The sequence below is a fragment of the Microcaecilia unicolor genome, chromosome 14 (genome assembly GCF_901765095.1).
Source record: "Microcaecilia unicolor chromosome 14, aMicUni1.1, whole genome shotgun sequence".
NCBI lineage: Eukaryota > Metazoa > Chordata > Amphibia > Gymnophiona > Siphonopidae > Microcaecilia > Microcaecilia unicolor.
In genome coordinates, this window is record NC_044044.1 from 40,880,382 (window position 1) to 40,903,426 (window position 23,045).

Sequence of the window (23,045 nt, forward strand, 5' to 3'; positions counted from 1 at the left end):
CTCGAAGTTTCCCTATTTCTCCCCATCCCTCCTCTTCATGTCCCCTCTCCTCCTCCCTCATATTTGTTGCCAGTTTCCCCATTTCTCTCCTTCTCTCCTCTTTGTGTCCCCTCCCCTCGCCTTCTCATATCTCTATACTACAGCACTGGAGACCACGGGGACTCTAAGCATGCGCACTGTACAGCTCCTCCAGAATGCGCGTCAAAAGAGAAAATGAGTAGTGCGGGCAGGAGGAGGGCAAGGGACAGGAAAGCATTACGCATGCTCTTGAGCCCGTTGTAAAAGGTACCCGTGCGCATGCTGTGAGCGCTCGTGTCTCCGCCCCGGCGCAGCATTACGTCACGTTCGACGCTCCGGTCTTTGCTGGCTGTGTCGTTGGTGATGTGTAGTCTGTGCTGCTGCCTGCTGCCTGCTGCTTCTTACATCCAAAGGGTCTGTAGACGCTGACGCGTTTTATTGGTGGGGGGCATAGTTTGGGGAAAATACAACATTTTTGATTTGTGGTGGAGAGAGTATGCCCCTTCCCCTAATGCTTTAATTCATTGCGCGTAATAAATGAGTCAGGAATCCTTTTGGAAGCAGACAGTGGGGTGAGAGTGGCTCCTCACGAGAGAAAGTTGGCTGCTGACATAAGAATTATGAAAAGCTAGACCTGTTGATATCTGTGGTTAGACCTCGAAAGTGCTTAAATTGTGTCTCCCCTAGAGAAATTCTCTAAGAAGCAATTCAGGCCCCTGAGTGAGAGGGCGGTAAACTAGTGCAGGTCAAAAAGGGAGGGAAACAGAGAGAAAGTTGGCATTTTTGGATCAAGTCTTCTCAGGTGCCCAAAACTATCTGGCTTTTGTTCTAAAAACTAGCACATCTTTTAAAAAAGGGCAAGAAAAAACCCCCCCAAATTAATCACAGACAGGCAGAGCTGAAATGACAGAAGATAGAACAAAAAGGCTTTATTTGGTGTGAAAGGCAGACGGATGAGGTTGAACAAAAGAGCCCTGTGAAAATCTCTTGTTTACATGTGTAGCTCAACTTGCCATAATTACCCATGAAAGGACCAGCTAGTAATTGAATGTGAACTGGGCACCAGTTCACAGCACACTCAGAAGATGTAAACTATGTGGGCAAGAGGGTGGGTCTGATGGATCCATGCTGGACTGTGCTGTGTGAACTTTAGCTGCTAAAAAGGTGCAGGGGAAAAAATGAGAAAATTACCAAGAAAGGAAAGCACACCTGACATTTCCAACCAGGGACTAATAACATTTACACTCTGTTAGGGGAGAGAACACAGGTGTAATGTAAAAAAAAAAAAAAAGTATACATCATCTTTCATATCACAGGGTGTTGCTCAGCTATCATGTATATAATTACATAAAAACAAATAATCTAAGAAAGAAAAACAGCCAACTGAATATGACAGTATAAAATGCTCATATAATAGCCAGGTCTTCACATTTTTATTTTTAATTTACTGGGGTCAGACATTTCTATATCACACACTGCAGGAAATACAGACCATCCCCTGGCATTTATATTCTAGTCCTTCTATCTCACTGTCAGGCTTATTTTCGAAAGTGATCGCCGGCGATCTTCCAACATTAAAATCGGGAGATGGCTGGCGAAATCTGTATAATGGAGAGCGGCTTTTTTGACACCATCGCTGCTTTCTCGTCGTTGCGCTGGCGAAAGTTTAAGGGGGCATGTCGGTGGTGTGGTGAAGGCGGGGCATGGGTGTGGCTACCAGATGGCCGGCTTTTGCGGATAATGGAAAAAAAAAAAGCGGTGTTAAGCAGTATTTTGCCAGGTTTACTTGGTCCTTTTATTTTCACGACCAAGCCTCAAAAAGGTGTCCCAACTGACCAGATGACCACCGGAGGGAAGGGGGATGACGTCCTCACCCAGTGGTCACCAACCCCCTCCCACACTAAAAAAAATAAAAATAAACACTTTTTTTTTTACCAGCCTGTATGCCAGCCTCAAATGTCATACCCAGCTCCCTGACAGCAGTATGCAAGTCCCTGGAGCAGTTTTTATTGGGTGCAGTGCACTTCAGGCAGGCAGACCCAGGTCCATCCCCTCCCTACTTGTTACATTTGTGGTGGTAAATGTGAACTCTCCAAACCCCCCCCCAAAACCCACTGTACCCACATGTAGGTGCCCCCCTTCACCCAAAAGGGCTATGGTAGTGGTGTAGAGTTGTGGGGAGGGGATTTGGGGGGCTCAGCACCCAAGGTAAGGGAGCTATGTACCTGGGAGGTATTTGTATATTTTTTTTTTTTTTAAGTTATATTTTATTGATGATAGAAACTTTACAATAAATCCTTACATTCAAAATGATTTACAACAGTAGTTTACCATGCCACTTAGTGTTATAGTCTTAACAGATTCTAAATATCATCATTACATTTTTTCTTTTTACCCCCCCTCCCAAACCCCCCCCTTTCCCCCCCGTTTCCCCCTTCGCCAGGTTGCTATATGTTGTTACAGTATTTATCCATTTATCCATTAAGCACTCTACTACGCGCTTTAGGTGTCAAGGTGTCCAGGAATGGTAACCAACATTGGAGATACTTCTCGCCCTTTGGAGTGGCTAAGTCTTGTACTGCCCTGCGTTCCAGGGCACTCAACGATATCATGTATGCCCTCCATACTTGGGCAGTGGGTTTTTCCTCCTGGATCCAAAGTTTGAGAATCGTTTTCTTCCCCATCAATACAGCTCGGCGTTGAAAATAGCGAAGTCCTGCTTTGGATGGTCCATGGATCGTGAAGATATTGAATAAAAGTCCTGGGTGTCTGACCCATTGAACCTTCCACATCATAGATACCTGTCTACAGACCATTGCCCAGAATCCCAGTATTGGGGGACAGTGCCAGAACATATGGCCCAGGTGTGCTCCTCCCCCTGTACATTTCGGGCAATCATCTGCTGGTCTTAGAGTAGCCCTGAATGCTCTATGAGGGGAAATAAATAATCGCATCACAAATTTATACTGGGTTTCTCGCAATTCTGCACTCCCACTCTCTCTATAGCATGTTTGCAGGTATGTCTGTATCACATCTTCACCAATTGTCAACCCCAGTTCCTTTGTCCACGCCTGTGCCAGTTCCCGATATGGTGCTAGAGGCATAGCAGCTCGAATCTGCGCATGATAGTATTTTAAGGGCACCGCCCGCTTTGCTTCTAAGTCAAAAATTTCTACCAACTTTACCCACACTTCATGGTTAAGCGCTGCCCCGGGGAGAGCTTGTATATAATGCTGTATTTGTGCATAAGCTAAGAAGTCCTTGATCTCTAACCCCTGGCGCCTCTGCAAGACCTCTCTTGGTTGTAATGTTCCATCTCTTTTAATAATCTGGAATAAGAAGAAGGTCCCCACCTCTCCCCATTGTGCAAAAGTACGCGATGACCTGCCCACCGGGAAGTCTACATTTCCCCTAATTGGCAGAAATGGGGAGACCTCTGCATCTAGCCCATACAGTCTGCAGACCCACTGCCACGCCCTCTTTAATGGTGTAAACAAGAATTTGATATGCTTTGGTGTTCTTATTTTACCTGGTCCCGCGTGTAGCCAACAGCTGAAATGTATATTCCCGAGCATCCGACATTCTGCCTCTGGATATGTGAAATGTCCTGTTCCTCTAAACCAGTCTCCTATATGTCGCATGCAGCCTGCAATGGATAGCCATTTGACACTTAGCACTCCCAGCCCTCCTTTATCTTTAGGTAAATATGTTTGTTTTAAGGATACCCGGGCCCTTTTCCCATTCCATAAAAACTGTTTAACTATCCTATGTAATGCTAATTCATCCCTGCGGGTCAAGAGAAGTGACAGTACCTGCGTTATGTACGTCCACTTAGGAACAATTATCATATTATACACTGCTATTCTGCCCCACAGTGATAAGGTCAGTTTCCGCCACATTTGTAACGTTTCTTTTGTGGATTCCCAGAGTGGTGCCAAATTAGTTTGGTGTAGTTGATCTAAGTTAGTAGGGAGATATATTCCCAGGTATTTTATTTTTTCTTCTTTCCACTGCAGGGGGAATGGCCCGTGCCACTGTGACTTTATCCTTGGTGTAGTTGGCAGGGCCACTGATTTATGTCTATTTAAAGTGAACCCTGAATGATAGCCAAATTCATCTATCAACTCTAATAAACTTTGTAGTGAGTGTTGTGGTTGTGTTAGTGTGAGTAGGATATCATCTGCGAAGGCCAGCACTTTCGTGGGAAGACTGGGGATTGCAACTCCTACTATTTCCGCATTATTCTCTACTGTTCGTAGGAACGGCTCTATGTATAGTAAGAATAAGAGTGGTGACAATGGGCACCCCTGTCTCGTACCCCTCTGCACCTGGAACGCCTGAGATGCCATTTTGTTTACCAATATCCGAGCTTGTGGCTCCGTATATAAAGCTGTGACAGCACGCAAGTACCAGCCCCCCAGACCCACATACTTTAGTACTTCAAAAAGGTACCCCCATCTCACTTTGTCAAAAGCTTTTTCGGCATCCAGGCCTACAAGTAGAAGAGGGTCTCCGGCCTCCCGGCTATGCGCTAACGCTAGCAAAGCTCGCCGAACATTAAGACCTGGATGCCGGCCTCGTACAAACCCCACTTGGTGTGCCCCAACTACATGGGGGAGGTGTACCGCCAATCGATCTGCTAGTATTCTTGCTAATATTTTAAGGTCAACATTGAGGAGAGAAATTGGTCTGTATGCCTCTAGGTTTTCTGGGTCTTTTCCGGGCTTTGGTATCAAGGTTATGAGTGCCTCATTCACTCCTAGGGGAAATCGTTCCTGTTCCACCACTTCGTCAAAGTATTTAGCCAGAGGCACACATACTCTATGAGATAACATCTTATAGTATTCTGGGGAAAATCCATCAGTTCCGGGGCTTGTGCCTCCCGATAGCGACCCTATCACTTTTTGTATTTCCTGTGCATCTAGAGGGGCGTTAAGTTGTTCTCTCATTTCTAGTGTTAGACTTGGGATTCCTGAGTCTTCCAAGTAATCCCGTATTGCTGTACTCTCAGACTCTGGCTCTGCCCTATATACCCCAGAAAAATAATCTCTGAATAGATTCAGTAGATCTAGGGGTCTATGCTTTCTGACTCCCGCTGGAGTCTTCAGCACAGAGATGTAAGAATTCCCTGTCCACACTCTAACTATCCGCGCCAGCAATTTCCCCGTGCGGTTTCCAAATTTAAAATATTGAAACCGTCTGCTAAATAGGTATTTTCGTGTTTTTTCATGGATTAATGTGTTAAGTCCTGCTAGATTTGCCATCATTTGGTCATAGTGAGCCTGAGATGGCCGGTGCTGGTGTTTCTGTTTTGAAATTCTATACTGGCGTTCCAGTTGCACTATACCCTGCGTTAGCCTTTTATTTCTCGCCGCTACATAGCTAATGATTTCTCCCCGCAGCACTGCTTTTGATGTTTCCCAAAATAGCCCAGGTGTGTCTTGATGTTGATCATTCATCTCTGCATAGTATTCCCATTTTTGTTCTAAATAAGCTCGAAAATCTGGGTCTCCTGCTAAGTATGTAGGGAATCTCCAGCGCGTATGACATTCCGCTGCTAGTCCCAATTCCATATCTACCCAGATTAGGGTGTGATCGGATATTGCCATTGATCCTATCTCTGCTGTGTGTACAATTTCAAACAGAGTTTTTGTCACTAGTATATAGTCTATGCGGGACCACGTGTGATGTGCTTTAGATAAATGCGTGTACTCCCGGTGTGTTGGATGCAGGAGGCGCCAGGGGTCTACCAATTCCAACATTTTACAAAGATAATCTAGCCCTGTACCTCTCCTGAGCGCTCCCCAGGCTGTATTGGATGACCTATCTAGATCCGGGTCTAGCACCTGATTAAAGTCTCCTAACAATATCCAAGGGGCTGTGTCATATTTTGTCCCTAGCTGTACTAATGATTGTAAAAATTGTGGGTCTCGCGTATTGGGCCCATATATCCCACAAATGTAGTATTCCTTCCCTTGGTAACTTAAATGTATCAGCACAAATCGTCCAGCTGCATCTGTTTCTACCATGCGTGTTCGGCCCGCCAGGCCCTTTTTTATAAGAATGGCCACCCCTCCCCTACGACCCTCTGCTGAGGAAGAGGAGTAACACTCTCCCACCCATTGCTGTTTTAGTTTTTGGTGCTCCTCCTCAGTGAGCTTTGTTTCTTGCAAACATGCTATAGATACTAGATTCCGTTTCAAATGGGCTAATATCTTGGTCCGTTTAATTGGGGACGTTATCCCGGATACATTCCAAGATGCCATGCGCAATGGTATTGGTTTAGCCATTGCTTCTCATATAATATCTGAATTCAAAATTCTGATATACTTTAAGGTTCTGGGTCTCCCAGCCTCGACCCGTCCCCCCCCAGAGTGGTATAGATATGTTCGTGGCGTCATCTATGTGGTTCATTGTATAAATAACTTGAAAACCTGGCATAGGGTTAACCCCCCTCCCATTCTCCCTCCCCCCTCCCCCCTGCTCCCTTCCACTCCCTCTGCTCCCTCTTTCCCTTTCCAGCTCGCTCTTTGTGGCAAGCGGGTCCGTTAAACACATCCAGAGCCCGCCTCCAACCCCCTGAAATTATGTGAATCATTTCTGTCTCCCTTCAACAAAACACACCATATAACATTTTAACAGTGTAAAACTTACAGCCATTAACTTATAGAAATTTGTCCTTCATCATGTAGCTTTGGCAATGTTGCCTGTCTCCTCCTTTTCCCTGTTGCAAATGGCCATTGTTCTCCGCGCTTACTTTCACCCCGGTGAGGAGGTTATCCATTCTTGAGCTAAGGCTGGAGTTGAAAAGTTCTTCCATCCATTACTTGTTTGTATCCTTAAAGTAGCCGGGTATTGTAAGACAAATCTTTGTTTCTTTTCTACCAGCTGGGTACAGATTGGTGTAAAGGCCCTTCTCCTTACTGTCAGAGATGCTGAATAATCTTGGAATATTCTTATGGGCCCTCCCTCGAACTTGGCTTCTTCTTTATTAGCTTTGTAAAGTCTGAGGACTGCTGCTTTCTGAGTATATCGGTGAAACTTTGCTATAATCACTCTGGGCCGATTTTCTCGAGGCGCTTTTTGGCCTATCCTGTGTGCCCTGTCCAAGTGTATTTCACCTCCCTCACAGACTTCAGGGAATCGCGCTACCAGCCATGTTTCGAGGGTAGCCTTAATATTATTCTCTGCCAGCGTTTCAGGGAATCCCACAAACCTTAGATTTTCCCTCCGCGCACGGTTCTCAAGGTCATCCAGCTTTTCTTGGTATTCTTTTGTCAGCTGTTCCAGCCGTTCCATATTTGTTCCCTGCTCCGTCTGGATATCTTCTACTTCAGAGACTCTTGCTTCCAATTCACCGGTTCTTCGGCTCAACTCTGTTGTGACCGCCGTGATCCCGATAATTTGCTCTGATAGTTGTGTGAAGCGCGAGTCAAGTGCCCGTACCACCGCGTCAGTGATTTCTGATACCAGCGATTCGCTTGGTTCTTGTGCTCGAAGAGCCGGCGGTGTAGCGGGCGCCATTTTGTTTTCGGCTCCGCGGAGCCTTTCGTCCTTTCTTTTTGCTGGTTTTACTGCTGCTGCCATGGCGTGCTGGATTACAAATTTGTCCATACACGCCTTTCAGGGAAGTGCAACGGCTCCGGTTGTGTTTCGCCGTCTGGGCTATGTAAAATTCGGGTTTTAAAGCGGGCTCTGGAGCAGACGATGTATCACACGTCCACCGTCGCTCACTGCGTCACGTGACCAGGTATTTGTATATTTTTAAAAAATTTTTAGATGTGCCCCCTAGGGTGCCGGTTGCTGTCCTGGCGTGTCAGGGGGACCAGTGCACTACAAATGCTGGCTCCTCCTACAACCAAATGCCTTGGATTTCGCCGAGTTTGAGATCGCCTGCATTTTTTTCCATTATCGCTGAAAAACAAAACCGGCCATCTCAAACCCGGCGAACTCTGGCATTTGGCTGGGCTAAACCGTGTTATCGAAAAAAAGATGGCCGGCCATTGTTTTTGATAATATGGTTCTGGCCAGCTGTTGCGCCGCTGCATCCGCCAAAATAGATCGCCAGCGACATTTGATTATGCCCCTCTGTGTCACACAGTACAGGGAATAAAGACCATCCCCAGACATTTCTATCCCTTCTGTTTCACTGTATCACATGGTGCAGGGAATAAAGACCATCCTTAGGCATTTCTAATCCCCAGCCCTGGCTGACCCCTTGCATCCGATACCTTCGCTCCTGCGCCCGATCTGCTGAATGCCTGTGGAGGAAATCCCGCACCCATACCGACTTTATTCATTACAAATTCATGCTATCCTCCTTCCAGTCCTCCCTATTCCTTGCCAAACAGGACTATTACACCCAATTGACTAATTCTATACTACTTATCACAACTTAACTCCTCCCAAATTACAACTGTCTCAAATTGCTGAGGAGTAAAGTTAATCTTGTATACTGTCAAGCCTCATCATAAAATACCTATTCATACCCATTCAACAAATCAACAGCACTTAGCTGACACTTTGGAACTTATAATCCCACCCCAGGATTTTCCACACATTTATAGACAAACCAAACCTCATTAACTTTACTCAATCATACACAGGCAGTCTTGCAGGCTGTTACTCCAACATAGTACACCTGTTCATAACCATTTCAACCAATCAGGATGACTTTTATTCTTTGCAATAATTGTGATGCTTTAGTTTCAAGGCCAATCATTTGGAGACTTAAAGCTTGTCCTATCTGTCTTCAGCTATCTACTTTAAAACAAGAGCTCTGTAAAGTAATGCAAGAATTAGATGCAATTAAAGCAACTTATAGGACTGTGCAGAATCATAACTTCTCACCACTGCCTCAAAGAATAAAACCACATAAGAACAGATGGTTCACAGTAGGCTCGGGCAGACTTCATCATGTGACACAGAAGCATCCGCCCGCACAAGTGTTGCCACTACAAAATTCTTTTGCTCCACTACAGCACTGTGATGTTCCTGAAAATAAAACTGAAGCGGAAAAAAAAGAAAAAGCAAGGAAGGGGGAACAAAAATATGAGAAGGTACCCAAAGAGAAAACACCCTCACAAATCACTAAAACCAAAACACATACTAGGAAATGTACATGGAAAGCAATGACCACAAATGCTCGCAGTCTAAGCAATAAAATTCATGACCTTCAAGCCCTGATTTTGGAGGCTGACTTGGACATAGTTGCAGTCACAGAGACATGGCTCAATGGTTCCCATGAATGGGATGTAAACATACCAGGCTATAATCTTTTTAGGAAGGATAGAGAGGGACGTATAGGTGGAGGAGTAGCTCTGTATGTGAGAAATGATATCGCAGTGACTGAAATGACGGGAAAGGAAGAAGCGATATGGATCACCTTAAAAAGAGAGGATAGAACCTTGGTCCACGTGGGTGTTGTCTATAGACCCCCGACACAATTGGAAGAACTAGATAAAGATCTGATCGCTGATATTCAAAAGTTGGGGAAGAAAAGAGAGGTGCTGTTGTTGGGAGATTTTAATCTGCCGGATGTAGATTGGAAGGTTCCATCTGCAAAATCGGAAAGAAGTAGAGAGATTGTGGATGCTTTCCAAAGTGCTCTGCTCAGACAAATGGTGAACGAACCCACGAGGGAGGGAGCCACGTTGGATCTGGTGCTCACGAATGGGGATAGTGTGTCAAATGTCCAAGTGGCTGCACACCTGGGAAACAGTGACCATCAAATGGTTTGTTTTGATGTAACGGCTCATGTGGATAGCAGCCACTCTAAACTCAAAGTCCTGGATTTCAAGTGAGCTGACTTTAACAAAATGGGAGAATACCTGAGGAAGGAGCTGATGGGCTGGGAGGACATATGAGAAGTGGAAGGACAGTGGTCCAGGCTAAAAGAAGTAATAAACAGGGCCACAGACCTTTATGTAAGGAGAGTAAATAAAAGCAAGAGAAAAAGGAAACAGATATGGTTCTCAAAGCAAGTGGCTGAGAAAATAAAGATTAAAGAGTTAGCGTTCCAGAAATATAGAAAATCTCAAGAGGAGGAACACGGGGAGGAATACCGGATGAAACTGAAAGAAACCAAGAGAGAGGTACATCTGGCGAAGGCGCAAGCGGAAGAACAAATGGCTAGAAATGTAAGGAGGGGAGACAAAAACTTCTTCAGGTATATTAGTGAAAGGAGAAAGACTATAAAGGGGATTGTGAGACTAAAAGATACAACAAAACGCTATGTAGAAAATGATGAAGAAAAAGCCAATTTGCTAAATAGATACTTTTGTTCTGTTTTCACTGAAGAAAACCCTGGGGAAGGACCGAGAGGGACTAGCAAAAGTACACCTGAGAATGAGGTGGATAGAGCGCCGTTCACAGAAGAGAGTGTGTATCAACAACTTGGAAAGCTGAAGGTGGACAAAGCCATGGGGCCGGACGGGATCCACCCCAGAATACAGAGGGAGCTCAGAGAGGTTCTGGCGGGTCCTCTTAAAGACTTGTTTAATAAATCCTTGGAGACGGGAGAGGTTCCGAGGGATTGGAGAACGGCGGAGGTGGTCCCTCTTCACAAAAGTGGTGATAGGGAAGAAGCTGGAAACTACAGGCCGGTAAGCCTCACTTCGGTTATTGGAAAAGTAATGGAAGTCATGCTGAAGGAAAGGATAGTGAATTTCCTGGAAGCCAATAAGTTGCAAGATCCGAGACAACATGGTTTCACCAAAGGGAAATCGTGCCAAACGAATCTCATTGAATTCTTTTTTGGGGGGGGGGTTACATTTGTACCCCGCGCTTTCCCACTCATGGCAGGCTCAATGCGGCAGACAATGGAGGGTTAAGTGACTTGCCCAGAGTCACAAGGAGCTGCCTGTGCCGGGAATCGAACTCAGTTCCTCAGTTCCCCAGGACCAAAGTCCACCACCCTTACCACTAGGCCACTCCTCTTTGACTGGGTGACAGGAGAATTAAATCAAGGACGTGCTATGGACGTCATCTACTTAGATTTCAGCAAGGCTTTCGACACGGTTCTCCACAGGAGGCTCTTAAATAAACTAGACAGCCTGAAGATAGGACCCGAAGTGGTGAACTGGATTAGGAACTGGTTGACAGACAGACGCCAGAGGGTGGTGGTGAATGGAGTTCGCTCGGAGGAGGGAAAGGTGAGTAGTGGAGTGCCTCAGGGATCGGTGCTGGGGCCGATTCTGTTCAATATATTTGTAAGTGACATTGCCGAGGGGTTACAAGGTAAGATTTGCCTTTTTGCGGATGACACCAAGATTTCCAACAGAGTGGACACCCCGGAGGGTGTGGAAAACATGAAAAAAGATCTGAAGAAGCTAGAAGAATGGTCTAACGTTTGGCAATTAAAATTCAATGCGAAGAAATGCAAAGTGATGCACTTGGGGAGTAGAAATCCAAGGGAGACGTATGTGTTAGGTGGGGAGAGTCTGATAGGCACGGACGGGGAGAGGGATCTTGGGGTGATAGTATCTGAGGACCTGAAGGCGACGAAACAGTGCGACAAGGCAGTGGCCGTAGCTAGAAGATTGCTAGGCTGTATAGAGAGAGGTGTGACCAGCAGAAGAAAGGAGGTTTTAATGCCCCTGTATAAGACGTTGGTGAGGCCCCACCTGGAGTATTGTGTTCAGTTTTGGAGGCCGTATCTTGCAAAGGATGTAAAAAAATGGAAGCGGTGCAAAGAAAAGCTACGAGGATGGTATGGGATTTACGTTCCAAGACGTATGAAGAGAGGCTTGCTGACCTGAACATGTACACCCTGGAGGAAAGGAGGAACAGGGGTGATATGATACAGACGTTCAAATATTTGAAAGGTATTAATCCACAAACGAATCTTTTTCGGAGATGGGAAGGCGGTAGAACGAGAGGACATGAAATAAGATTGAAGGGGGGCAGACTCGGGAAAGATGTCAGGAAGTATTTTTTCACGGAGAGGGTGGTGGACGCTTGGAATGCCCTCCCGCGGGAGGTGGTGGAGATGAAAACGGTAACGGAGTTCAAACATGCGTGGGATATGCATAGAGGAATCCTGTGCAGAAGGAATGGATCCTCAGAAGCTTAGCTGAAATTGGGTGGCGGAGCAGTTGGGGGGAAGAGGGGGTGGTGGTTGGGAGGCGAGGATAGGGGAGGGCAGACTTATACGGTCTGTACCAGAGCCGCTGATGGGAGGCGGGACTGGTGGTTGGGAGGCGGGAAATACTGCTGGGCAGACTTATATGGTCTGTGCCCTGAAAAGGACAGGTACAAATTCAAGTTAAGATATACACATATGAGTTTGTCTTGGGCAGACTGGATGGACCATGCAGGTCTTTTTCTGCCGTCATCTATTATGTTACTATGTAATTCCCTCAGCTCCAACCCTCATCGTCTCTTCGCCACCCTTAACTCCCTCCTCAAAGTGCCCTCCACTCCCCCCCCCCCCAACTCTCTCTTCAATCACTGGCTGACTACTTCCGTGACAAGGTACAGAAGATCAACCTCGAATTCACTACCTAACAGAGTGGACACCCCGGAGGGAGTGGAAAACATGAAAAAGGATCTGAAGAAGCTAGAAGAATGGTCTAAGGTTTGGCAATTAAAATTCAATGCCAAGAAATGCAAAGTGATGCACTTAGGGAATAGAAATCCACGGGAGACGTATGTGTTAGGCGGGGAGAGTCTGATAGGCACGGACGGGGAGAGGGATCTTGGGGTGATAGTATCTGAGGACCTGATGGCGACGAAACAGTGCGACAAGGCTGTGGCAGTAGCTAGAAGATTGCTAGGCTGTATAGAGAGAGGAGTGACCAGCAGAAGAAAGGAAGTGTTGATGCTCCTGTATAAGTCATTGGTGAGGCCCCATCTAGAGTATTGTGTTCAGTTTTGGAGGCCGTATCTTGCTAAGGATGTAAAAAGAATCAAAGCGGTGCAAAGAAAAGCTACGAGAATGGTATGGGATTTGCGTTACAAGACGTATGAGGAGAGACTTGCTGACCTGAACATGATGTATACCCTGGAGGAAAGGAGAAACAGGGGTGATATGATACAGACGTTCAAATATTTGAAAGGTATTAATCCGCAAACGAACCTTTTCCGGAGATACGAAGGCGGTAGAATGAGAGGACATGAAATGAGATTAAAGGGGGGCAGACTCAAGAAAAATGTCAGGAAGTATTTTTTCACGGAGAGAGTGGTGGATGCTTGGAATGCCCTCCCGCGGGAGGTGGTGGAGATGAAAACGGTAACGGAATTCAAACATGCGTGGGATAAACATAAAGGAATCCTGTTCAGAAGAAATGGATCCTCAGGAGCTTAGCCGAGATTGGATAACAGAGCTGGTAGTGTGAGGCGGGGCTGGTGGTTGGGAGCCAGGGATAGTGCCGGGCAGACTTATATGGTCTGTGCCAGAGCCAATGGTGGGAGGCAGGGATGGTGCTGGGCAGACTTGTACGGTTTGTTCCCTGAAAAAGACAGGTAAAAATCAAGGTAAGGTATACACAAAAAAGTGGCACATTTCTTGGGCAGACTGGATGGACCGTGCAGGTCTTTTTCTGCCATCATCTACTATGTTACTTCCTCCTCCTCACCCTTTAACCCACTCCCTCAACCAACCAACCCAGGCCGCCTTCTCCTCTTTTCCTAATATCACCGAAGAGGAAACCGCCCACCTTCTTTCCTCCTTGAAATGCACCACCTGTTCCTCTGATCCCATCCCCACCAACTTACTTAACACCATCTCTTCTACTGTCACCTCCTCCATCTGTCATATCCTCAACCTCTCTCTCTCCACTGCAACTGTCCCTGACACCTTCAAGCATTTTGTAGTCACACTACTCCTCAAAAAACCGTCACTAGACCCTACCTGTCCCTCCAACTACTGTCCCATCTCCCTCCTACCCTTCCTCTCCAAGATACTTGAACGCGCCGTTCACAGCCACTGCCTTGATTTTCTCTCCTCTAATGCTATCCTTGATCCGCTTCAATCCAGTTTTTGCCCTCTACATTCGACTGAAACGGCACTCACTAAAGTCTGTAATGACCTGTTCCTTGCCAAATCCAAAGGTCACTACTCCATCCTCATCCTCCTTGACCTATCCGCCGCCTTTGACACTGTCAATCATAATTTACTTCTTGCCGCACTGTCCTCATTTGGGTTCCAAGGCTCTGTCCTCTCCTGGTTCTCCTCTTATCTCTCCCACCGTACCTTCAGAGTACATTCTCATGGATCTTCCTCCACCCCTATCCCTCTCTCTGTTGGAGTTCCTCAGGGATCTGTCCTTGGACCCCTTCTCTTTTCAATCTACACCTCTTCCCTGGGCTCGCTGATCTTATCTCATGGTTTCCAATATCATCTTTCTACTGACGACATTCAGCTTTATCTCTCCACACCAGACATCACTGCGGAAACCCAGGCCAAAGTATCGGCCTGCTTATCCGACATTGCTGCCTGGATGTCTAACCGCCACCTGAAACTGAACATGGCCAAGACAGAGCTTATTGTCTTTCCTCCCAAACTCACTTCTCCTCTCCCTCCACTCTCTATCTCAGTTGATGGCACCCTCATCCTCCCCGTCTCATCTGCCCGTAACCTCGGAGTCATCTTCGACTCCTCCCTCTCCTTCTCTGCGCATATCCAGCAGATAGCCAAGACCAGTCGCTTCTTTCTCTATAACATCAGTAAAATTCGCCCTTTCCTCTCTGAGCACACCACCCGAACTCTCATCCACTCTCTCATTACCTCTTGCCTTGACTACTGCAACCTACTCCTTCCACTTAGCCATCTATCCCCCCTTCAATCTGTTCAGAATTCTGCTGCTCGTCTTATCTTCCGCCTGGATCGATATGCTCATATCACCCCTCTCCTCAAGTCACTTCACTGGCTTCCGATCAGGCACCGCATACAGTTCAAGCTTCTCCTAACCTACAAATGCACTCAATCTGCAGCCCCTTATTACCTCTCTACCCTTATCTCCCCTTACGCTCCTTCCCAAAACCTCTGCTCACAGGACAAATCCCTCCTCTCAGTACCCTTCTCCACCACCGCCAACTCCAGGCTCCGCCCTTTCTGCCTCGCCTCTCCCTATGCTTGGAATAAACTTCCTGAGCCCATACGCCGAGCCCCCTCCCTGCCCATCTTCAAATCCTTGCTCAGATCCCACCTCTTCAATGTAGCCTTCTGCACCTAACCACCATTATACCTCTATTCAGGATATCTAGACTGCCCCAATTTGATTGACTGCACATTTTGTCCTTTAGATTGTAAGCTCCTTTGAGCAGGGACTGTCCTCCTTTGTTAAACTGTACAGCGCTGCGTAACCCTAGTAGCGCTTTAGAAGTGTTAAGTAGTAGTAGTATTTCTATTCCTTCTGTCTCACTACATCACACAGTGCAGGAAATAAAGGCCATTCCCAGAAATTTCTATCCTATCTCACCATATCACACAGTACAAGGAATAAAGACCATCACCAGCATTTCTGTCCTTTGTATATCACACAGTACAAGAAATAAAGACCATCCCCACCTTTTGTATCCTTTCTATCTCACTGTATTATGTGCTACTGGAAATACAGGCCATCCCCTTGCATTTCTATCCCTTCTATCTCACTGTATCACACAGTATGGAAACCATAATTACTGCCTTCACCAGTGAGATTCATTCCATTCTGGAATCAGGACATTTAGCACTTGTAGTATCACTTGTTGCTTTTGATCTTGTTGATCACTTCCTTCTGTTATCACAATTTTCTAATGTTGGTTTAGGGGTGTAGTTCATGCATGGTTATCTTTCTATCTGACATGTTCTTTCACCATGCATACTGGAACACAATCTGTTTCCCATCAACTTACTTGTGGAATACCTCAGGTTTCGGTTCTCTCCCCATTGCTCTTTAACATTTTTCTTAGTCCATTGGCAACTGTTATTCACGATCACAATATTAGGGCTTTTTATTATGTTGGTATATCCGACTTCATCTTGATGTCTGTCTTGCAGTGGTTGAGCCTGCATAAACTGTTTTTTTTTCCATTATCGGTCGAGGATGCCCATGTGTTAGGCACTCCCCACTCCCGCCTTAGCTACTCCTCTGACACGCCCCAGTGAACTTTGGTCATCCCCATGACGGAAAGCAGTTGAGGACGCCCAAAATCGACTTTCGATTATGCCGATTTGGGCGACCCTGTGAGAAGGACGCCCATCTTGTGATTTGTGTCGAAAGATAGGTGCCCTTCTGAATAAGCCTGATAGTGTAAGGAAATCTACGTCTCCAAATAATGCCAGTCAGAAGAGATGTGGGGCTCCCTTAAAGTAGTGCAGCCATTGAAATAGAATAACTTGTGCTTCTCACCGAGCAGAACAGTCATTTTGCTTCACTGAAGTGCACCAGGGCGAACCTTTTGTTGATAAGACATTCCCACTTGTGCGACTCATTGTCAGTAGGTTCTTCCACCCCTTTCCATAATTTGCAGCTGCTAATGTCTTTTAAGCATTCTCTGTACCTAAGAGTAATTTTCATTTTACCTCCATGTCAAGATGTCCACCTAGGTCAGAAGAATTTCGGGGCAGTACAATAGGAGAGAAAACTGTGACCTGCAGTTCTCTTTCAGCTCTTGGTCATAGGCACTAGACTAAGAACAGAAGAATACTGGGTCAGACCAATGGTCCATCTAGCCCAGTATCCTGCTTCCAACAATGTCCAGTCCAGATCACAAGTACCTGGCAGAAACCTATTTATTAGCAACATTTCATGCTACCAATCCTGGGGCAAGTAACTGCCTCCCCCTGTCTGTCTCAATAGCAAACTATGGACTTTTTCTCCAGGAACTTGTCCAAACCTTTTTAAACCCAGATACGTTGACCGCTGTTACCATATCCTTCGGCAAAGATTTCCAGAGCTTAACTATTTGTTGAGTGAAAAAATATTTCCTCCTGTATGTTTTTAAAGTATTTCCATGTAATTTCATTAAGTGTTCCCTGGTCTTTGTACTTTCTGAACACCACTCAGGATTTTGTAGACCTCAATCATATCCCCCCCTCAGCCATCTCTTTTCCAAGCTGAAGAGCCCTAACCTCTTTAGCCTTTCCTCATATAAGAAGCATTCCATTCCCTTTATCATTTTGGTCGCTGTTCTATGAACCTTTTCTAATTCTGCTATATCTTTTTTGAGATATGGCGACCAGAACTAAATACAATACTCAAGATGAGGTTGTACCATGGAGCGATACAGAGGCATTATAGTATTCTCGGTCTTATTTACCATTCCTTTCCTAATTATTCCTAGCATCCTGTTTGCTTTTATGGCTGCCGCCGCTGCACACTGGAAAAAGATTTCAGCATATTGTCTACAATGACACATAGATCTTTTTCTTGGGTGCTGACCCCTAAGGTGGACCCTAGCATCAGATAACTATAATTTGGATTGTTCTCAATGTGCACAGGACAGTCAACATGGCAGAGACTCCTGTAGCTGAATTCTGAGCAGTTGTAAAGCACTGTGTTAGCAGGGAGGGAGAGTTGACCATGAGAGGATTAATCCACAAGGGGTTGGTGCCCACTTTCAACAGAACACAGCTGAGGCCTCCAATAAGAACTTGCTGTCTAGCACCATTGACCTCTTGGTACCTATAAATACGAATGCAGTACATCATTTATTTATTTATTTATTTATTTATTTATTCATTTATGCATTCTTGTATCCAAAAACAAGTTTTGGTTCAAAGTGGCTTACAATTTACATTTTGGTGGTGTTATGGTAATGTTGCGCAATGTTGAGAGGGTATCTATAGTTCGTGTGGTTATTCATAGAGTTTTTGAAGAGATAGATTTGAAGTGGAAAAGGTAGTGGTAGCTTTTGTGTTCAATTGTAGAGTTTTGGTGATATTTATTCATAGAGTTTTTGAAGAGGTAGATTTGAAAGGAAGGCGATGATATCTTTGTGATTAGCTGTAGAATTTTTTGAAGAGGTAGGTTTTCATTTCTTTTCTGAATTGGAGGAGATTTCTGATGCTTCTTATAGTTTTTGGTATCATTATAGAAACAGTCTGAATATTTTCTTCAACATCTCAAATGTTGCTCCTGTATGGATATGAAACCCAGCTAAACACTATACCTTGGGGGTTTTATCACCTTTGCCTATTTTCACATCCAGCCAAATTGCACAAAAGTCCTGCACATCAAGTTTTGGTTTTGCATGTTTAGCTATTCATATTTTTTCAAAATGTTTTATATGTTTTTGGCTAGGATATAATTGACACCCTGAGTAATATCTGCTATTTATCAGGATTTATTTACCACATTGCATGAAAAATTAATTTGTGGCAGTTTTGCCTATATTTCTCTGCACCTTTTTATCTTTTGTTACGGTGTAAAATTGCTATAAATAAATAAAAAATCACCAAATAGACACCATTGTGGGGAGGTCCATCAGCTTCTCTCCTCTGAAGCTGATGGAGTTCAGCAACATATGAGACATCTCTTCCCAGGGTTTCCACAGGCTGAGGCAGTTCTGGTTCTCCTTTTTGTGTCTCTGCACTCACAGTTCCTTGTTTGCCATGTGCATGTGGGCGTCTGATGTAGCACATGCATTTAAAGCCTGCAGCCCATGCATCGCATGCGTGGTTTTTCAGTGTAAAATGCATTCTAAACGCATGATGCATTAAACACTTGTCAATTTCCTTCTATAATGGGGGTGGGGAAGATTGTCCTTGAAAGAGAAAGAATGGGGTGGGGTATTGAACATTTGTATCCTGTAAACAGTCCTTTTATCAGCCTATAGTTTGGCCACTTTTGGATATTATAGATCTCCACTACCCAAGCTGCAAAGGACTAAAATATAAATCAATCTATGCATCCAGCTTCTCATACATAAGCACATAACTATGGAATGCACTACCAAACGTCATGAAAACAATGCACGACCTAACAAACTTCCGGAAATCATTAAAAACCAACTTGTGCAAAAAGACATACCATAACGATCCAACTTAAACACCTGAACCCTGCAACACAATGAAACCTATACCAGAACTGGACAATACTTAACTCTTCCTCCTTCATTACCTAATTTACTCTGTCACTCATGAACTCTAACGCAATACCACTCTGTATTTCTCACACCGGAATTGGCGATCACCATCACGGTACTATGTAAGCCACATTGAGCCTGCAAATAGGTGGGAAAATGTGGGATACAAATGCAACAAATAAATATTCAGCCTCTGAAACATAATGCACTTCAAACCTGTTTCTCTTCAGTAGCTGCCTAGAATCTTGCCCCTTTTTGGGATCCTGCAAGGGTAATTGTGATTTTGATTTTGATTGGCGATACTGAGCTAGATGGATCTTTGTCCTGACCCAGTGTGTTCATATTTATACTCACTGTAAACATGCTTATACCAGAATTCTGCAAAATTTGACATTTCCCACGTTGTGATCTTAAGAGATACAGAAAAGGGTCAGCCATGGTTTGTGTTTGATTTGCTGGTAGATTTTGTTGTTGTTTTGTTTTAAATTTGGCTCCCTGTGTCTGTGCAACGTGTTGAATGAGGCTGAGACAACATCCAAGCTGACAAAATGTTGGAGCTGCTTCTTTCACGTGTCTGCTAGAGACCTGAGGCTGTAATTACATGTGTTTTTTTAAAAAATGAATTGCTCACATTGCTCAGCCAGCCAGTCCATACCATTACCATGTAAATCCAGTCCATCCGCTTCTCCTCCACCTACTGATTCACAGCAGTCGCTCTCAGCTACCGTGGGAAACCAGAGGAGGTACATGGAAGATGCTTCTATAGTGAAAACTTGACTGAGGTATGTGGAGCATCACTATGATTAATGAAGTCTAATAATTGCTGGATAAGCAAGCCACTTTCTGCTAATTAATGGTCCAGCCTACAGGAGATAAAATCCCAGGACATGGCTAAAGACTTTTAACCCAGGCAATCACTAACAGTCAAGAATGAGCTCCTGCATTGACCATTCCTGTTTGTCCAATCAGAGTGGAATGCACAGCACGATTTGCACTTTTCGTCCATATTTCCATTTGGGATTCCACATGTCAGGGACCTGACCTTTCACGCTGAGTCATCCATGAGTGAGATTTTTATGTGACTTTCAGTTGTTGGGATAGGGTGAGTCTTGTATTTAGGAAGGCGTTAAAAAGACTACGAGAGTCTCAACTCTGGAAATCAGGTTAAAGAGAGCAGCATGTAGTGGACAGGCAGGAAATGACCAAGCTGGAGGTTATTAATGGAATTCTAGTGAATTATTACACATTGTTTACAGTGGCTGCAGAAAATCAATGATTAATCACAATATGGAATTCTGTCTCCCTGCATTCTTCCCATTGTCCTCGAGCAAAAGATACCTGGTGGTGGTAGGGCACTAGAGAGCTTGCTATAGGATTTCTCCTACTAACAGCCATCAGACAGAAGATGTGCCCTCTGATTTACTGCCACTTTTTACCATGGGTTCAAGGAATGGTTTTTAAGTAATCAGGTATTCCATATCATCATGCCGATCAATCCATAGACTGGTGGGGTTGTGTCCATCTACCAGCAGGTGGAGATAGAGAGCAATCCTTTTGCCTCCCTATATGTGGTCATGTGCTGCCGGAAACTCCCCAGTATGTTCTCTATCTCAGTAGGTGGTGGTCACACACAGCAGCAGCTCTGGCTAGGTCTCCAAGCCTAATTCTTAGGTTTTGTTGCGTACCTGGGGTTGAGGGCTCTTCTTGAGCAAGTGCAAACCTGGTGGTGCCAGGTCCCTCCTTTTCTCCCTCCTCCCGCTGGCTCCGTTAAAAAAAAAAAAAAATTTGAACGTCCTTTAAGGGCGTTTATTTCAACGTTTATATCAGCATTTATTGCTGCTGCTAACTGGGACACCAGTTCGTTACAGCTCGGAGCGAGAAGCAGGTAATTTTACCTTTTATAGCGGGCAGGGGGTTCCTCGTTCGGTCTGCACGTGGCTTATGGCGTCGGAGGGCGAGGGCGCGAAGATTCGCTCCCCGGACCGCGTATGTGCGGGGATGTGGGGGTTTCAAAGCCTGACTTGCCTTTGTTTGGGCGTCAGTTTGGAGTTCGGTCAGTGTCCCGGTTCTTCCTCCGGTGCGGCGGTTTTTTCCTGCCATAAGCGCCCATCCCCCGCTGCTCGCCCCCCCCCCCCTTTTTGGCCGGCCACTCTGCTTGGACGGCTTCTTCTTGGACTGCCCTCGAGCTGGGAGACGTTAATGCTATGGTCGCCCTTGATTCGGGCTACGGCAAGACAGCGTCGAAAGTTAGGCGCCGTTCTTTCCGCGCGGCTCCTCGGAGTTTCGCGCCGGACACCATTTTGGATGCGCAGCATTCCCCCCCCCCCCCCCCGCTCTTGCGAGCGCTGGTTGAGGGTGCGTCTAGGGCCGTGGCCCAGGCGGCAGAAGTGCACAGTCTAGGGGGTTCTCCCCTGAGTTCATTTTGCTGCTGCATCAGGCTTTTCTTATGCTAAACGCTGCCCCGGCTCCTCCCTCTGATCAAGGGGTTGAGGCCTCCGGAAGCAAACGCCCTCGGGTGGACTTCCAGGCCCTAGAGGACTCTGTCTCCTCTGATGTAGATGAGGGCAGCGTATCTGAGTTCTCCCAACGGTCCTTTGGGGATTCCTTGGAGGAGACGGATTCCCGCTCAGATGGAGCGGATGACCCCTCTGCAGCACGGATCTTTCGCTCAGAGGATTTGCCCAACCTGTTTGTGCAGGCCATGAGCATTTTGAAGATTTCCCCTCCGGAGGACGTCTCTCCCTCAGCCTCTGTTGGCTCTGCCATTATGCTGGGGACGAAGCGCCCGCCTAGAACCTTCCACGTGCATGAAGCCATGCACACCTTGATTTCGGCTCATTGAGATTTCCCAGAAGCGAACCTTAAAGTGGCTATGGCTTTGTCCCGCCTCTATCCTCTGCCTGAAGGTGAACGGGAGGCCTTTCTTGGGCCTACCGTGGATTCTTTAATCACTGCGGTGACTAAGAAAACGGCATTGCCGGTGGAAGGTGGCACAGCCCTAAAGGACGCCCAAGACAGGAGATTGGAGGCGGCTTTAAAGTCGTCCTTCGAGGCGGCTGCTTTAAGTTTGCAGGCCTCAATTTGCAGCTCCTATGTGGCCAGGACGTGCCTGACGCTGGTGCAGCGGGCTTCCCCCTCGGATCCTTCCTTGCGGGCTGATTGGCCAGCCCTGGAATCGGGCTTGGCCTACTTGGCAGACTTGCTGTATGATGTCTTGAGAGCCTCGGCTAAAGGTATGGCTCAGACGGTCTCTGCACGGCGGTGGCTTTGGCTAAAGCATTGGTCTGTTGACCACGCCTCTAAGTCTCGCCTGCTAAGTTGCCTTTTAAAGGCAAGCTGCTCTTTGGGGTCGAGCTGGACAAGATTGTGACCGATCTCGGCACGTCTAAGGGCAAGAGGTTACCGGAGGTCAGGGCTCAGGCCAGTGGTGCCCACCCCGGTTCCTCCAAAGGACGGTTTCAGGAAGCCCGTTGGTATCACCCGGGCAAGTTGGGCTCCTCTGCCCCCTTTTCCTTCATAAGGAACTTCTCCCCCAAGCAGCATTCCTTTCGCAGAGACCGCCATCCCGGAGGTGCCTCCTCTGGTCCTCCCCCAGGGTCTCGTACCCAATGATGGGGCGCTGGTTCATGGCCCAGAGCAGATTGGAGGACGCCTATCCTCGTTTCTGGGCGAGTGGACCAGGGTAACTTCAGTCGCTTGGATGCTGGAAGTCATCAGAGACGGCTACACGCTAGAGTTCTGCCGACCCTTAAGAGACGGGTTTGTGCACTCTCCCTGCAAGTCTCCGGTCAAAGCTGTGGCAGTGCAGCAGACTTTGGACAATCTGATCCGCCTGGGGGCGGTCGTTCTGGTGCCAGAAGATCAGCTTGGCAAGGGATGTTACTCCATTTACTTTGAGATAGCAAAGAAAGGAGGTTCTGTCCGGCCTATCCTCGACCTCAAAAGGGTCAATCGTGCCTTGTAAGTTCGGCACTTCCAGATGGAGACTCTCCGCTCTTAGCGGCAGTGCAGGCAGG

General features: G+C 46.2%; 1 long non-coding RNA gene across 1 annotated transcript in view; it reads left to right on the forward strand.

The window, feature by feature from the left end:
- The first annotated feature begins 19,726 nt into the window (after positions 1-19,726).
- The window catches only part of LOC115458359, a 36,706-nt gene continuing 33,387 nt past the window's right edge, over positions 19,727-23,045 (forward strand). The window contains exon 1 of the long non-coding RNA XR_003940044.1: positions 19,727-19,811. This is a non-coding gene — a long non-coding RNA (uncharacterized LOC115458359). The remainder of the gene's footprint in view (positions 19,812-23,045) is intronic.